The sequence below is a fragment of the Phyllobates terribilis genome, unplaced genomic scaffold (genome assembly GCF_046119375.1).
Source record: "Phyllobates terribilis strain yellow unplaced genomic scaffold, ASM4611937v1 Scaffold_2__4_contigs__length_985480577, whole genome shotgun sequence".
Lineage (NCBI taxonomy): Eukaryota > Metazoa > Chordata > Amphibia > Anura > Dendrobatidae > Phyllobates > Phyllobates terribilis.
In genome coordinates, this window is record NW_027362762.1 from 928698050 (window position 1) to 928711207 (window position 13158).

Here is a 13158-nt window from a genome sequence, read left to right on the forward strand (position 1 = left end):
AATAGACAGCTTGAGGGCTTGCTCACACGAACAATGAATCTCTCTTCCGAGTGAATGGGATCGATTATGGTTATGACACTCAGCTCAAACTCTGATCCGATGCCGTGAGAAAAAAAAACGCAGATCTGCACTGCTCCATTGGTCCGAGTGCTATCCAATAAAACATCAATGGTGTTTGTCACAGTCGGTACTTGGCTCACGTTTAGCATGCCTCCAAGGTGAGACTGCTGAGAATCTGCTTCCTCAATGTCGCAGGATATTTCTATTGTACTATTAAAATATTGATTGCAGATGGCTGAATTATTGTTAAGGACCATGTTCATGTGGTCTCTGCAAAACATGCTGCTTACAGCTCTGATTTTTATGTGGAATAAACGATCCGGTCACGCCATAAATTCATGTTTAATATAAATGGTCATCAGTTATCGGCTATATAAGGTTCCCTTGGAGTGAAATAGAGCTGTAACCTGGAATTAACAACATGTGTTATGCATACACACTTTACTTACCAGGAAACATGGATGGATACAAGAGAGGCAGTGTTTGTAAAGACCTGAACAGCCACCAGCAGCTCAGGCTCACCTTGCCTGCTACAGGCATTTCACATACTCAGACTTCATTACCTCTCAATAGTTAATCTAATGGCCAATATTCCTGTATCCCTTTTTTTTTTTGTTTTGAAAATTGTAGCCAACAGTTCCTAATTAACCTTATTCTTCCTTCCTATTATGTAAATGAGCTTGTTCATGTGGCTAGTCCCGCCTCCATAACGAAGATATACCTTTCATCCTTCTTTCTCCTGGATCTTGTTTGAAATCCTGCTTACTGATTACTGCCCTAAATAATCATCAGCTTCCCTACATCACCACACATGAAGTAGGCAGGAAACAGTAAAAAATCAGCCTGCAACATGTGTAATGACTATGAAATGAGACCAGAGAGGGTTGAGGGTCAGTAATCAGTGCGCAGGTGCGAGATTTTAATCACTGAGGTGACTGGGTTATCCTATAAATCATTAATCCACAGTGGATTCAAGTCGTTGGCATACCGTGTGATAATTGTTTCGGGACCTGAAGAGGAGGAATGGGGACTGCTGTGTAACAAGCTATTAATAGGTTTACAAAAAGTTTATAGACTCGTTTTATAATATATAGTTAACTTTACTGTTCCTTAATACTAAAGCCTGTAAGGGTATGTGCATACCGTCCGGAGCTGCCTATGGCCACGACACAGTGGAATAGACTGCGGCGGCTTCCGCTCATTTTATGCAAATGAACGGCGCTATTTTTTCTTTTTTTTTAACCTGCAAACTTTCCTCATAGAGGTTAGATCTATGGGGAAAGCCGGCATGCGGACCCCCTGGAAAAATTTACATGCTGCGCTCTGGAAAGTAGCGCCGCATGTCAGTTTCTGCGATTGAGCCGCAGATGTATAGTGGACATGGGATTTCTAGAAATCCCATCCACTATGCTGTAACATCTGGCTGCTGAGGGTTTGACGCTGCATAAACATGCAGCGTTAAACCCGAAGCGGCTCTTGACTTTGTGCACATACTCTTACCAATAACTCTTGTTTTCCTACTGTGTGTAAGAGCATTAGGTCAAATGTGGTGGCAGATTTTCTATATCTAAACTATTGATATGGGCATACAGGTTTTATATAAACTGCTGAAAAAAGTGCTACCAGTATGCCTCATATCAGATGCCTTATTGTTGAGAAATCATCTATCACTTTATGAATGACCTCTTCCAGGCTATGGGGAGGACGCTGCCCTGAAGATAACGCAGCCTCCGAGCTTATTATACATGAAGGGGGAGTTACCAGTGTGTGTATTGGCCGCTCTCTGCTCTCCTGATCTCACTGCAGAGCTGGGTGGGACTTATAACTGACACATCTGCAGACTCACAGGCAGACAGGACTGCAATATTGTTGCAATACAGCAGATCTTCAACAAATGTGTTTGCAAGAAGACAAATTACATTTCTCCTGTTCTGTGTTAGTTAGTTGTCTCCCACTGGTAACTCCCCCTAAATGTAATATATTCCAGGCAGTGTCTGCCCCATAGTCTGGTAGAGGTCATTTATATAAAGTGTTAAAAGATGATTTCTCAACAACAAAGCATCTGATGAGGCATATAGGGATGACTTTTTTCAGCATTCTATAACCTGTATGCACATGTTAATAGTTTAGATGGGCTAAATGTGGTGATAAATTCCCTTTAACATTTTTCTTTCCTCCTGCATTTAGCTAATTTTTTTTTGTTGTTGTCTGTGCTCCTTCTGTATTTGATCCCCTGTTGCTTCTCACCTCTGCTCCATGCCCTCCATAAACTGAAATAAAGATGTTTCTGTGCCATTCCACTGTCTTCCTGTCTGACCAGTCCTATAAACCCTCAGCAAAGAAAAAAAAAATAGTATATGACCTCAGCATGGTCAGAAATCTACTCCAGCTATAAATTGTAGAAGATTTCTGCTGTAGTTTACTCCTTTCTGGCAGTTCTGTGAATTCTTAGTCTGTGTCCATTTTGGCGGAGTCGGTATAAAATGGACTGACTCCTAAAATATATAATAAAGTGGTACAGTAGTTCAGTGCAATATGTGCTGAATATTTTTTTTTCTTAAGAATTTGGTAAAGTTATAAAACATCCTATAAATGTCTGTTCTGTTCCTGATCTAAGGATCTAGGCTTTTAGTTGAGATGAATCTGCTGTACTTTATGTACACGCTCAGAAGTGAAGCTCTTCTTCTACAGAGCAGAGGAAAAAGGCACTGGGAAGGAAAGCCTGCACTCATCTCAGAACTGCTGGTGAACAGGAAATAGCTTGATTATTGTATCATCATAGAGATGAAAAGTCTGTTAACATTTTACTGCAGTAAATTTATCACTTATGACTCATATTTTTCTCTTTATGCCTTTTACCGATCGAATTAATTATTTTTTTATATTGATTGGGCGATTCTGAACGCGGCGATACCAAATGTGTGTTGCTTTTTTACGGTTTTATTTTGAATGGGGTTAAAGGGAGGTAATTTAAACGTTTATATATATATATATATATATATATATATATATATATATATATATATATATATATATATATATATATATATATATATATATATATATATATTTTTACACTTTTTGCTTGCTTCAATAGTCTCCATAGGAGACTTGAAGCTGCAGTTGTCTGATCCCCTCTGCTACATAAGCGATGATCAGATCGCCTGTGTAGCAGATTTGCTCACTTTCATAGTAGTTTGGCAATGACAACCACAGGGGTCTCCTGCAGACCCTAGATTGTCATGCCAACCCATCAGTGACCCATTATCATGTGACTTTATTTTTTTTTTTACCAGATATCCTTATAGCATTCATTTTTCTTCATCAATGTAAATGATGCAAAGCCAAATATAGTTTACTATGTTAATAATTTAAATTAATCTGTTAAAACTGGATACGGAATACAATTTTAACAGATTCATGGTGTCTATATGGATGGTGTCTGTATTGCATCCTTTTAATGCACCCATTGCATTTAAAGGGAACCTGACAGATGGAGTATGGCGCTCGATTCACAGGCAGCATGTATCAGTCACTGGCTGTATGACTTCAGCCAGGTATGTTCGACTCTGAAATGCTGCAGTGTGTAAGAGAAAAATGCACCACAAAAGCCGCCTGGGACCACCCCGCGTGGAAGACTAGCTGTAAGGCGTGTTCCTGGTGGCTTCTTCCTGCCTGCTGCCAGTGACTGACAGGTCTCACTATACACGCAAGGAGAGACCTGTTAGTCATTGGCAGCAGGTGGGGAGGATCTAGCTTTTTGACTAGTCTCCCATGCGGCTTGGTTCCCAGCAGCCTTTAAAATCTTTTCGCTGCAGAATTTCAGAGTTAAACACACACTGCTCAAATCATACTTCCAGTGTCTGATGCATGCTGTCAGGTAAGGCTATCCCTTTAATAGGTCAGTCTGATCTGAAAAACAGAACAGAATAGTGCATGCTGATAGAAAAAAACAATAATATCGATCTATTTTTTTCAGTATATACACATGGACCATCAGTCCGTATGTAAAAACATTCATGTAAACCACTCTAGTTGGCTTGCATTGGTCAGTGTGCTGTACTAATGCTAGACGTTTTGCATACACCCAGCACGCGACTACTTATTACGCTAGTCTGAGCCCTAAAAGTGTCAGTAAAATGTAACGTTGTAAGAATTAGTAAGGGCTTAACTTGCTGATCGCTGGTGCCCCCAGCTATCCTAAGATCAGGGCTTAAAAATTAATGGGGCTCTGCAGCCTTGAATGAAGCGGAGGTGCGCACATTTGGCGTCTGCTTCATTCACAGTCTCTGCTCTGTACTGACAATGTGCACCATCACTCCATTAAGGACTGTGCTGCCGAGCCCTATTCTCGGGGTTCTAAAGCCCCGATCTCAGGAACGCTGAGGGTCCTAGCGGTCGGACCCTCAGTGATTAGCAAGTTATGCCATTTCCCATGTATAGAAAACAAAGTAACTTTTTTTCAGTGGGAAATGACTTTAAGGCTATGTGCCCACGATGTGGATTTAATGCGTTTCCGCCGCGAAAACGCATTAAAAACGCTTAAGTTGTCGGCCATGTTTCCAAATGATGATCTGCATGTGCTGTGCACATGCTGCGGAAATTTCCGCTGCGGATTATCATTGCGGAAAAATCCGCAGCACAACTATTTCTTGTGCTTAATGTTATGTCACACGATCCCTGCACCCAGTCAGCCAGGCTTCACTGTTCCCGCCTTGCGAAGAGTCATCAAGAAGAAGTCAGATCTGCGGCTGCTCTCACTTTCTCTTAATGTCTGATTTGTCCGAAGGTGGTGAGAGTATAGGTGATGTCGTTTTACTGCTGATAGAGAAAGTGGTTGTTCAAGTAGTGGACAACCCTATTTAATAGGATGGGGATAAAAACCTCCGTCACATGCAGTCTGCATAAGTGATATTAAATTATCCTTGTGAGCTAACCCATTAATATAGATTCCATAAGGTACATCTCCGTGTAGTTTAAATTCATCATTCTTTTCTTTGTATCACCAATAATAATGTAGGTTAAATGTATTGGTGATACCAAATATGTAATGGGAGCGGTGGGGCTCTGGCTTCTGTCACAGGTTTTCATTTTGATATGTTGCCAGATTACCTGAATTGCTTAAGGCCTTATCTGTGTGTAATCCAGCAAAAAAACCTTCACAATAATGTAAGTGAAAGTAATAACAAAACTTTAATTGACAAATTCCAATAAACACAAACCATCTGGAAATGTATTGATGCAAAGAACAAGAAGTGGAAAAACCTGCCGGTAGTATACCATTGATTGTAGCATACTGGAAACTGTTAACAAAAATTACAGAAGCAATAATGTTTTAGTCACTGCACTTATTCAAATAGTCCAATAATGGGTAGTATAAGGCCGTCCTCTTTCCCTCTCCAACTTTGTGTTTAATATGTTGGTGCCATCGAGTGACATATTTTATAAGAAATTCAATTGAAAGGGAACATTATTTGTAACATTTCATTACATTTGTTTTAACATTAGAGGGTTACAGGCAATACTTACTATTTGCTTTTAAAGGGGTTGTCCTGTCCAAATCGATAAGTCTGCCGTCACTGTGGAACAGCCAACCATCCAGTATGAATGGAGGCCTACAAACTGTCCCTCAACAGAGGTCAGGGGAGACTAGGATTGAGAATATTTAATTACATTACCCAAGCTTCTTCTTTTGAGGTGTCTGGCAGTGGCTTATTCCCATCTCTACATTAAAAACGCTTGCACCTCAATAAAGTTACCACCGTAATTCCCAGAGGTGCATTGCATGGCCTGTAAGTCTCCTTACACCGTCTTGGTGATCTCCACAAAGCGAAACTTTTCCCTTTAGATCCCCTACTTAAGTTTTGTCACTGAGCTTTTCTAGGGAACATAGTTCACCACCTATCAATTTACCCCTTTACAACCCCCCGAAGACTGTTTACACTGTAATGGCCAGGCTAATTTTTACAATTCTGGCCACTGTCACTTTGAGGTAATAGCTCTGGAACGTTTAAACCAATCCCACTGATTCTGAGACATTTTTTTGTGACCTATTGTACGTCACGATAGTGGTAACATTTATTTGATATGACTGGCATTACTTTGTGAAAAAATCGGAAATTTGGCAAAAATTTTGCAATTTTAAAGCTTTGAATTTTCATCCCCTTAAGTCAGAGATATATCACACAAAATAGTTAATAAATAACATTTCTTACATGTCTAATTTACATCAGCACAATTTTGGAACCAAATTTTTTTTTTTTTGTTAGGAATTTATAAGGGTTAAAAGTTGACCAGCGATTTCTCACTTTTCCAACAAAATTTACAAAACCATTTTTTAGGGACCACATCACATTTTAAGTGACTTTGAGGGGTCTTTATGACAGAATACTCAAAAGTGACGCCATAAAAACGGGACCAAGGCGCTCAAAAACCACATTCAAGAAGTTTATTAACCCTTCAGGTGGTTCACAAAAATTTTGGAATGTGGAAGAAAACAATGAATATTTAAAAATTTTTCTCAAATTTTACTTTAGACCCAATTTTTTTTTTTTTTTTGTAAGGGTAACAGGAAAAATGGACCCCAAAAGTTTGTTGTGAAATTTCTCCTGAGCACGCCGATACTCCATATGTGGGGGAAAACTACTGTTTAGGTATGGCATGGTTTGGAAGGGAAGGAGCGCTATTTGACTTTTTGAGTGTAAAATTTGCTTGAATAATTAGCGGACACCATGTCTCATTTGGAGCAGGGATGTGGAGTCTGAGTCGGAGCCCATTTTGGTGGAGTCGATATAAAATGGACAGACTCCTAAAATATATTATAAATTGGGTATTGCAGTTTGTGGGGAATATTTTTTTCATAAGAATTTGGGAAAGTTATGAAATGTCCTATTCCTGATCTGCGGGTCTAGACTTTTAGATGAGATGAATCTGTGCTGCAGTAAATTTATCACTTAAGCATGAACTGAAGAGCCCCTGATGTGCTAAACAGTGGAAACCCCCCACAAGTGACACCATTTTGGAAACTAGACCCCTCAGGGAACTTATCTAGATGTGTGGTGAGCACCTTGAACCCCCAGGTGCTTCACAGAATTTTACAACATGAATCTGTAAAAATGAAAAAAATATATATTTTAGCCCCAAATATTTTCATTTTCATAAGGCTGGCAGGAGAAAATGGACTCCAAAATGTTTTGTTCAATTTCTCCTGAGTACGCCGATACCCTATATGTTGATGTTATTAATTTTTATTATTATAGCGCCATTAATTCCATGGCTCTTTACATGTGAGAAAGGGGTATACATAGCGAAAACAATTACAATAATTTTGAACAAAACGTGATCGCGACTGATACAGGAAGAGCGAGGACCTTGCCTGCGAGGGCTCACAGTCTGAGGGATGGGTGAGGATACAGTAGATGAGGGTAGGGCTGGTCGTGCAGCTGTATGGTGGAGCGGTGGTTACTGCAGATTGTTGGAAGAGGTGGGTCTTCAGGTTCCTTTTGAAGGTTATCACGGTAGGAGAGAGTCTGATATGTTGGGGTAGAGAGTTCCTGAGTAGGGGGGATGCACGGGAGAAATCTTGTATGTGATTGTGGGAAGAGGAGATAAGAGGGGAGTAGAGAAGGAGATCTTGTGAGGATCGGAGGCTGCGTGCAGGTAAATACCGGGAGACTAGCTCAGAGACATATGGAGGAGACTGGTTGTGAATTGCTTTGTATGCCATGGTTAGGGTTTTGAACCGGAGTCTCTGGGTATGGGGAGCCAGTGAAGAGATTGACAGAGAGGAGAGGCTGGGGAATAGCGGGGGGACAGATGGATTAGTCAGGCTGCAGAGTTTAAGATAGATTGGAGGAGTGCGAGAGTGTTGGAAGGGAGGCCACAGAGCAGAAAGTTGCAGTAGTTGAGGTTGGAGATGATTAGGGCATGCACTAGTGTTTTTGCAGATTCATGGTTGAGGAATGTGCGGATGCGGGAGATAATTTTAAGTTGGAGTCAGCAGGAAGTGGAAAGGGCTTGGATATGTGGTTTGAAGGAGAGTTTAGAGTCCAGGGTTACCCCAAGGCAGCGAGCTTGCGGGACTGGGGAGAGTGGACAGACATTGACGTTGATAGATGGGTCAGTTGGGGGGGAGGGGTTGAGTGAGATGGCGGAAAGATGATGAATTCATTTTCATCCATGTTAAGTTTTAGAAATCTAGCCGAGAAGGATGAGATAGCGGACAGACATTGTGGGATTTTGGTTAGTAGGGAGGAGTTGTCGAGTCCAGAGAGGTAGAGCTGTGTGTCATCGGCATAGAGGTGAAAGCCATGAGACTCTGAGCTGTCCCAGGCCTAAGGTGTAGATTGAGAAGAGCAGGGGTCCTAGAACTGAACCTTGGGGAACACCGACAAATAGGGGGCAAGATGAAGAGGTGGTGTGGGAGTCGCTGAATGTCCGGTCTGTTAGGTATGAGGAGATTCAAGATATGGCCAAGTCTGTGATGCCGAGAGATGAGAGAATCTGTAGTAAGAGGGAATGGTCCACTGTGTCAAAGTCAGATGACAGGTCCAGGAGTAGGAGGACGGAGTAGTGTCTCTTGGATTTGGCAGTTAGTAGGTCGTTGGTGACTTTAGTCAGATTGTAGGCGGTCGAAGAGGGAGCAGGAGGAGAGGTGGGAGGACAATTCAGAATGGACGTGTTGTTCCAGTAGTTTTGAGACATAGGGGAGAAGTGATATGGGGCGATAGCTAGTCAGAGAGGATGGGTCAAGGGAGGGCTTTTTGAGGATAGGTGTGATTGAGGCATGTTTGAAGCATGAGGGGAAGACGCCAGTTCTTAGTGACAGGTTGAAAAGGTGGGTTAGGGTTGGGATGAAGATGGTGGTAATGTGTGGGATGGGATTGGGTCAAGTTTACAGGTTGTGAGAGTAAAGAGGAAAGTTGATCTTCCGTAATGGTGGAGAAGGTGGTGTCGGATATGTGGTCAAAAGCTACTTTTGAGGCACAAAGCAAAGCTCAAAAGGGAAGAAGCGCTATATTGGAGTACATATTTTGCTGGGCTGGTGTGACTGTCATGTCACATTGGCAGAGCCCCTAAGGTGCTAGAACAGCAGCCCCCTTCCCCCATTAGAGACCCCATTTTACCGGCTACACCTCACTGAATTCATCTAGGGGTGCAGTGAGCATGTTGACACCACATGTACAGAATTTTACACCATTGGGAGGTGAATAATGAATAATTACATTTTTACCACAAAAGTTTTGTTTTAGCCCCAGATTTTACATTTTCACACTGGGAAATGGGTAAAAATCGCACCATAATTTGTCTCGCAAATTTTGGCTGAATGTAGAAATACCCCATATGTGGCTGTACAGTGCTGCTTTATTCTTTGGGTCGGGGTGATTACTGCTATACCAGATTTATAGCAGATTTTTATGTTTGGCAGCTGTCACACATTAAAAAGGCTTTTTTTGTTGCAAAAAATAGTTTTTACATTGCCATATTTTGAGAGCTATAATTTTTCCATATTTTGTCCGACAGTCATGTAAAGGCTTGTTTTTTGCAGGACAAGTTGACATTTTTATTGGTACCATTTTCGGGCACGTGACATTTTTTAGTTCGCTTTCTATTCCGTTTTTTGAGAGGCAGAATAAACATAACTGTTTTGGGGTTGTTTTTTTATGCCGTTCCGCATGTGGTAAAATTGATAAGGCAGCTTTATTCTTTGGGCCAGTACTTTTACAGCGATATTACATTTATATAGGTTTTTTTTTTTTGTTTTTTTTTGTTTTTTTTGAATGTTTTGGTGCTTTTACGCAAAAACGAAAACAATAAAGGGAGCACTCAAATAACACATCCTAGATCTGAATGAATGAAATATTCTCATTGAATACTTTGTTCTGTACAAAGTTGTGTGCCGACAACAAAATAACACAAAAATCATCAATGGAAATCAAATTTATTAACCAATGGAGGCGAGGATTTGGAGTCACTCCCAAAATTAAAGTGGAAAAACACACTACAGGCTGATCCAACTTTGATGTAATGTCCTTAAAACAAGTCAAAATGAGGCTCAGTATTGTGTGTGGCCTCCACGTGCCTGTATGACCTCCCTACAACGCCTGGGCATGCTCCTGATGAGGTTGCGGATAGTCTCCTGTGGGATCTCCTCCCAGACCTGGACTAAAGCATCCACCAACTCCTGGACAGTCTGTGGTGCAACGTGACTTTGATGGATGGAGCGAGACATGATGTCCCAGATGTGCTCCATCGGATTCAGGTCTGGGGAACGGGTGGGCCAGTCCATAGCTTCAATGCCTTCATCTTGCAGGAACTGCTGACACTCCAGCCACATGAGGTCTGGCATTGTCCTGCATTAGAAGGAACCCAGGGCCAACAGCACCAGCATATGGTCTCACAAGGGGTCTGAGGATCTCATCTTGGTACCTAATGGCAGTCAGGCTACCTCTGGCGAGCACATGGAGGGCTGTGCGGCCCTCCAAAGAAATGTCACAGAACACCATTACTGACCCACTGCCAAACCGGTCATGCTGAAGGATGTTGCAGGCAGCAGATCGCTCTCCACGGCGTCTCCAGACTCTGTCACGTCTGTCACATGTGCTCAGTGTGAACCTGCTTTCATCTGTGAAGAGCACAGGGCGCCAGTGTAGACTGTGCCAATCCTGGTATTCTGTGGCAAATGCCAAGCATCCTGCACGGTGTTGGGCTGTGAGCACAACCCCCATCTGTGGACGTCGGGCCCTGATATCACCCTCGTGGAGTCGGTTTCTAATAGTTTGTGCAGACACATGCACATTTGTGGCCTGCTGGAGGTCATTTTGCAGGGCTCGGGCAGTGCTCCTCCTTTTCCTCCTTGCACAAAGGCGGAGGTAGCGGTCCTGCTGCTGGGTTGTTGCCCTCCTACGGCCCCCTCCACGTCTCCTGGTGTACTGGCCTGTCTCCTGGTAGCACCTCCAGCCTCTGGACACTACGCTGACAGACACAGCAAACCTTCTTGCCACAGCTCGCATTGATGTGCCATCCTGGATGAGCTGCACTACCTGAGCAACTTCTGTGGGTTGTAGAGTCCGTCTTTTGCTACCACGAGTGTGAAAGCACAACCAACATTCAAAAGTGACCAAAACATCAGCCAGAAAGCATTGGTACTGAGATGTGGTCTGTGGTCCCCACTTGCAGAACCACTCCTTTATTGAGGGTGTCTTATAATTGCCAATAATTTCCATCTATTGTCTATTCCATTTGCACAACAGCATGTGAAATTGATTGTCAATCAGTGTTGCTTCCTAAGTGGACAGTTTGATTTCACAGAAGTTTGATTTACTTGGAGTTGTATTCTGTTGTTGAAGTGTTCCCTTTATTTTTTTGAGCAGTGTATTCTAGAGAATTTCTTTGCATCGCTTTATTCTGAGAGCTATAACTTATTTTTCGGCTGATTGAGCTCTATGGCAGCTTGTTGTTTTTGGCGGGACAAGATGACGTTTTCAGCGGTACCATTTTTATTTACATTCGGTTTTTTGATCACGTTTTATTCCACTTTTTGTTCGTCGGTATGATAAAGCTTCGTGGGTTTTTTTGTTTTTATACAGTGTTCACTAAAGGGGTAAACTAGTGGGACCGTTTTATAAGTCAGGTCGTTCCTAATGCGGCGATACCGGATATAAAAACAAACAAAAGTACACATTTTCTTCATAATATTTATTTATTATATATTTTAGGGTATTTTTTTTTACCATTTTTGCAACTTTTTTTTTTCCACTATGGGACCTCCAGTCTGCAGTCTGATCACTGCTTTAAGGCATAGCTGTGCAGGAGCACTGCTATATCTTATAGTGGTCAGCCCTGCAGACACAAGATGGTTAGATCATGCACTGCGCATGTGCTAATGTCTGGTGCCATGACGACATCTGGTCACCATGGCAACGATCGGGACATCGGATGACGCCGTGGGGTCTCTGATTCAAGAGCAGAGGGGCTTTTGTCCCTCTGCTCGCTGGATGCTGCAATCGCAGCATTTAGGGGGTTAAAGTCCCGGGAGCGGTGCGGACTCCTGGCATTGAGTGTCAGAATCAGCTGACACCCAACGACGTTCGCGCGCTCACAACCTCTCTGCGGGCACGTTCGCCGACACGTATCTATAAATACCTGGTCATTAAGGCCCAGGCCACATGGACGTATAGATACGTCTCGCGTCAGAAAGGGGTTAAAATGAGACCCTGTTCATATGGTCAGTGACACCCCCAGCAGTCAAACATTTATTTCATATCCTGTGGATTAAAAAGGGTCTTTCTGTTCTCCTTAAGTATCTTAGTGCATTTCTAAATTGTCAATTAAAATAATTCAAAGGATGTTTTCTTATATCCATCTCAGGCTGTCCCTCTTCTCGCTCCTGGAAATGTACAAATAAATTGACAGCACGGTGTTACTATTCTGCTTGTTACAAGGGTTGTCCAGGTCTGAACAACCATAGATTAATGCATAGGGCCGAGGTGCACAACCTGCAGCCGGTGATGCCATTCTGTGCAGCCCCCAGCCATATGGACAAGAAAATGCTTGTCTAACGGGTGAACTATATGTGGGCAGCTACACACCGTTGTGTGAGAGTTGTGGCAACAACTGAGCGGGGACAGGCAAGTACTAATGGTGCCCCGTGTAGACATCTCTGGATGCCTCATACAGGAGAATGGGGTCACTTCACCCGTTCGACACTCAAGGAAGGAGTGTGTGAATTGGACAGGTGGCTTCATTCTGTGGCTAGCTCCACTGTAGTTTATTGGAGTTCTGAAAGATTAGGCAGTAAGCAAAAAAAACCTTTCTATTGTAGAGGGCCATGTCTTTAGGGCCTATTAAGTCTTTTACAAAGATTTTGAAAATTATTTTACTGCAAATCTGCATTAAAAATGCTTGAAACACTCCTTTGAATAAGTTTACTATTAGTTTTACTGTGAAATATTTAAAATAATGCGAAAAAATACTACTGTGTGCACTAAAGGATCTTTTCCCATTAAAATCAGATTCAGAGTACTTGACATGGTTTTTGACGTGGATTTAAAAGCAGAATATATTTCTAAATCCTCGTCAAAAATCTTTGTGAACGTA

General features: G+C 42.2%; 1 protein-coding gene across 2 annotated transcripts in view; it reads left to right on the plus strand.

The window, feature by feature from the left end:
• Window positions 1-13158, plus strand: part of SCAF4 (SR-related CTD associated factor 4) — a 105323-nt gene that overhangs the window by 8557 nt on the left and 83608 nt on the right. The gene's annotated exons all lie outside the window — the stretch shown is intronic.